General features: G+C 43.1%; 1 pseudogene; it reads left to right on the forward strand.

The window, feature by feature from the left end:
* The first annotated feature begins 4,261 nt into the window (after positions 1–4,261).
* On the forward strand, positions 4,262–5,036 carry LOC118596807 (annotated as a pseudogene).
* The last annotated feature ends 465 nt before the right edge of the window (positions 5,037–5,501 follow it).

The following is a 5,501-nucleotide window of genomic DNA, read 5'->3' on the forward strand; positions in this document are numbered from 1 at the left end:
TGTAAGTCCCATGCCCAGCTGTAGATGGCCAACAAAAAAACAAACTCAATGATATTTTTGTAGACTTTTTGTCTCATATTATTTTGTTGGGACATTTTTTTTTCTTACTGGTCTTTTGCTTCTGTATTATGGTGTCTGATCTTATGTTTTTATACAATGTGTGTGTGCATGTATGTTTCTTTTTTATGCTGGTTTGTTTGGGGTTTTATTGATGTTTACTATTTTGCCTAATTTTTTTTCTAGAGACAGAGAAAGAGAGGGTATGGAGCTGGGTGGGTGGAGAAGTAGGGAAGATCTGGAAGGAGGTGGGAAAGAAGATCAGAATACATTATATGAAAATTTTTCAATAAAAATGGATTAATAAAAGAAGAAAAGAAGTAGAGAGGCATGAGCTCTGATGCAATGTGACTGTGGCTAAAGTGCTGGGTCCACTTTGGGCAGCAATTGCATTAAAAAACAAACAAACAAACAGCAACAAATGTAAAAACATTCAGAGCAGAACTGGAGGGAGGTCTCAAAATCATATTGTATAGAGAGCAACTGAAAGACTGGCAGGTGCTCTTCAGTCTGGAAAATTAAGCTGGAAAGGGACCAGGCCAGCTGTCTGCCCCAGTTGAAGAGCTGTCGTGAGGATAATCCATTCAACTAGTGCTCCGTGACTCTGGATCAAAAAGGAGAAATGACAGATTTCAATCCAAAATGCAAGGTCAGGAGATGGGTTTCTTGGCACTTGTGAAACGGTTGAGACATTTTTGGAATATACAAGACCGGCATAAAGACATGTATTAAATGACCTCCCTGATTGGTTTCAAAGCTAAGACTCCATCATTCTTTGATACGGTGACATGAGCTCATTCCAAAAGGCAGTAACGGGAGCTGGTAGGATTTTCAGATATTATTGGAGCTATGGTATATATAATTTAAAGAACTCTCTGGAAGTGTGAACTACTGCAAGGGGAAACCCTTTTCTTGGTAGTTTTATTTACTCATTCATCATATTTCTTGTGCCTGCCATGTTCTGATGTACTATTCTAAGTGTGGAGGCTTTAAATGTTTAAAATTTTAAATTTAAAAAGTAATCTCTGATTCAGGAAGTTTATAATGCAGAGGCTGGAGGTATGTAATAAATACCTATGTCACACTCTGCTAGTGCCTGCAAAAGAAATAACACAGCAGGAAAAGAAAATGGACCATAGCAGATAAGAAGGATGTTTCACTTGGGTCTTATTGAGAAGTCTCTAAAAGGAAGACAATTGAATGGAAATATGAATAGAATTCTGGATGGGCTGCCAAACAAAAGATCACTCCAGGCAGGTGGAACAGTTGATTTGATTATCAGCAAAAGTCATGTGACTGGAGCAGACCATTCCACGGAAAGAGCCATAAGTCTGATCTATAGGTAATGTCAGAGGTGTATGTCAACCTTGTAGACCACTCTAACAGTTATGGGCTCTCAGCAGGATAAAAGGGTCCAAGAAGATTCAGAGCTAAGGAATGAAGTAATCCAATGCATGAGAGAGGCCTCCCCCCATCAATGCCTGAGGCAGATAGGAGAACTGCCCCTGCCTCCCACCAGCTGCAACACTCAGGAGAGCAGGTCCTGAACCTTGCCTGGGCAATACAATAGAGCCAGACCTGTTGGCAGAGATGTCAGTGAGCCAGCCCCAAGGTTGTGAGCATGGGAGAGCTGTCCCCACTACCCATCCGTCTTGTGTCTGCGTGGGTGGGGGAGAGATGTCCCTGGCCCCAACCAGCTGCAGCACTTGGGAGAGTGGCCTCTACACTTTGCCTAGACAACACATTAGCTCTGGCCCTGAAAGTGTAGATGTGGGAGAATCCACCCGGAAGACATGAAAGCAGAAGAAGTTGCCCCACCCCTTGCTCATTGCTGCAAGGGGTGAGCTAGCCAGGGCAATGCTAGAGAGCTTACCCTGGTGGCAAAGATGAAGGGGGGTGCTACCGGGGCGGGGGGGGGGGGGAGATGGAGGAGGGAGGAGGGAAGCTGGGCAGCTGACCAACTCTGCAACTACCCAGGCCCAGAACCAGGGTTATTTCTTGGCCCACCTGCTGGGCGGGGCGGGGAGGGGATCCTATGCATCCAGTGCTGCAAGATCTCTAGGACACACAGCATGAAGAGATGTCCAGAAAGAGTCCCGGTGAGGGCCCAGCATCATGGTGCAGCAGAGACCAGGGGCTTCAAACCAGACCAATGATTCTTCGCCGTAAATGCCTGAATGTAAAAATGTATGGATAAAGGGGTTTACTGAGTGACACACTGCATCACACCGCAGCTTCCACGATGAGATTTTTCCCTTCCTTTTTCTTCTTTTTTCCTCTTAAATTTTATTTTGTTTTATTTAGGGGGCAGGGAGGGAGATGGATGGGATTAGGAGGCATAATGTGAAAGACACAAAGAATAATTTTTTTTTTTTAATTAAGAAAAAGGGGTTGGAGATTTAGCTCAGTGGTAGAGCGCTTGCCTAGCAAGCGCAAGGCCCTGGGTTCAGTCCCCAGCTCCATTTAAAAAAAAAAAAAAATTAGCCGGGCGGTGGTGGCACACACCTGTAATCCCAGCACTCGGGAGGCAGAAGCAGGAGGATCTCTGTGAGTTCGAGGCTAGCCTGGTCTACAAAATGAGTTCCAGGAAAGGCACAAAGCTACACAGAGAAACCCTGTCTTGAAAACCAAAACAAAACAAAACAAAATTAAGAAAAAAATAATATTCAGGGAGCAGACCAGAAAGAAATACACATGCAATCAGGGACAGCATCACAAGGCCACTGTAATAAATGAGGTAAGACCTGAGGGTGGCTGAGCATAGGGTAGTAGTAATGGTGGGGGGGAGAAGTGTTCAGATTCAAAACTTATTTTTAAAGTATTTTGAAGGTAAATGCATGAGAGTCTGTGAACGTATCTGACAGAGAGGGAGAAAGATTTGAGGGGATTCTAGGTCCCCAAAGTGATCCGTTGAGAGAAAGGAAGAGACATTTACTGAGAAAGAAAGATCAGGCCAGTGTACTTTTAAAGAAACTGTGAGTTTTCTTTTGATCGTGTCAAGTCTGAAATATCTGGTCATCAGGTAGTCCAGTAGAAGGGTCTAGCACCTGGTGGAAAGATTTGGTTTAGAGATACTTTGATGGGCATTGGCATATAGAGGGAAAACTTCACCAAGCAAGATGGAGTATCTCTGGTGAGGTGCAGAAGGGTCCAAAGAGAGGCAGTTCTTGTAGCATGGTGAAGAAACAATTCCATTAGGAGGAGGGTGACCTGCCATGTCAGGTGAGAACACAATGCTCTGAGAGCTGCATGGGGTACATTGAAGAGAGAGGATGGAAGGTGGACTGAGGCCAAGCGTTCTCAGACAGTGACAAAATCAACAGTATGTATGCCACTGGTGAGCTCCACAGAACAGTATGGATCTGGCTGTGCTTCAAATGAGAGGGAAGGAGGGATGAGAGGAAGTCATGAGAGCAAGTCTGCACAGCATTTGACAGCCCTGTGAGTGTTTAGAGAGAAATGGGGCGGTTGCTGGGGGCAGGCATCTGGAGTCAAGGACAAACTTGAAGTTTCCATTTTTTCAAAGACATTTAGCTGTAAAAAAGAAGCATTAATTGCTGAGGTGCAGAAATGACCTATCGATTGATCCATGCTGGCTATTTAATTATCTAAGAGTCTATACTAATAAGACACTTCCTTGGATGTGACACCCTCAACCACTCATGATTACAAAGACCCAAGGGGCCATGTTGAAAGTCTCCCATGCTGAGGTACACACAACACCAATTATCTATAATATTTTAAAGCAAGAAGACATGGGCCACTGATTTCTTTTAATACAACAAATACATAGGATACGGAGAATACAAAAATTGAAATTATCTTATCAAGCCATTTTAAAAGAATCATTTCTCTAGCCATTGCATCTCTCAAAATAGACAATGTTTAGATAATTGAATTAAAAAATATTTTTCAGGCTGTGGTTTCTGGGTCTCATCCATTGACAATCATGGATTATAAAGGTCATTCTACTCATTGAGATGGCCTGAGAACTTCCCATGGTTCATCTCAGCCATGGGAACTCTTATCTGGCAGAGAAGACATAGTAGATAAGTTAATAAGGGGAATTATTTTTCAGGGACGCATACTCAAATTGGCACTTGAAGGACCTTCACCAAGTGTGTGCCTACTTGAAGGAAAGAAAATAGAATTCAGTGGCAGAAGTATCCAGTTTTCACAAATGAGAGTAGCAAAGCAAAACAAGATGTCTGGGGATCTGATGGCCTGTGAGGCCCAGTTCTTTGGCTTCACAAGACAAACTTGCCTGCCAAGGATCCACATAGCTCCTCAAGGCCACCTGTTGGAAATAATGCAGGCTATTGAACAGGTTATTCTAAAGAAGACAGGGACATCCAAGATTGAGATTATCACTGTGTAGATTTGTAAATACACAGAGAAGTGTCTTTGTTTCATGAAAAAAAGTTTCAATAGCCTTTTTAGCAAAATGCAAACTGGTTTTGCAGTTGACTTTGTATATTCCACCAAATATCCTGATTCCCAAAGGTAAGTGTCAGGAGATGCATCCTTTTAGTAAAGAAGAATTCCAGCTTCTCAAAAAGGAAATCGGGTGGGCAGTGGTGGCACATGCCTTTAATCCCAGCACTCGGGAGGCAGAGCCAGGCAAATCTCTGTGAGTTCGAGGCCAGCCTGGTCTACAGAGCAAGATCCAGGACAGGTACCCAAACTACACAGAGAAACCGTATCTCAAAAAAACAAAAAACAAAAACAAAAAGGAAATCAAAGAATTACAGAAGTATAAGGTTGAATTACACACTGAGCAGGCCCTTCTTGCAGAATTAGAGGAGCAAAAAACTATTCCAGCCAAACTCAGAAAGTTCTTGACTTTCTTTGATGGGCTTGACAATATTGACAGAGGTCACAGAACTAGTAACTTTAGGGAGAGTTTGGTGTCCCTGGTCCAGAATGGTAAAAAACTCCAGAATATTAGAGATAACGTGGGAAGAAAAAAGAAAAAGTAAAGGACTAGAAACATGTTAATTTCTCAATAGTGAAAAGAGAGACCGTGTAAATGGGTGGCTTTTCTTTGTTTACTCTTACATTTTAGGTCTTCTTTTGGGGGAACACTTCACCTTCCTTTCCTGGTTTCTGCCAAGCAGATCAGCAGATCTTCTAGAACTACAGGCTCCAGCTCAGACTACTGAAGCAAAGTGTGTACCCATCTGCTTTCCCCCTTCTGGAATTTGGATCGGCCTCCATCATGTCTGGTAACATCTCCAGATCTTCTTTCAAGACTATGTTCATTCTGCTCTTAGGGGTGTTTGAGTATAACTTCAGGAGGGAGCAGAATCCTCCTGCAGTCGGGTGTCTCTGCTCATTGACACTGTGTAAATCAGGCAGACACATTCATCCATCAAATGACTTACAGAGTGCAGCCATGAGCAGGACACATGAATTCCATCAGTGACTTGAACAAAATAAAGCAA

This window comes from Onychomys torridus, chromosome 16 (assembly GCF_903995425.1).
Source record: "Onychomys torridus chromosome 16, mOncTor1.1, whole genome shotgun sequence".
NCBI lineage: Eukaryota > Metazoa > Chordata > Mammalia > Rodentia > Cricetidae > Onychomys > Onychomys torridus.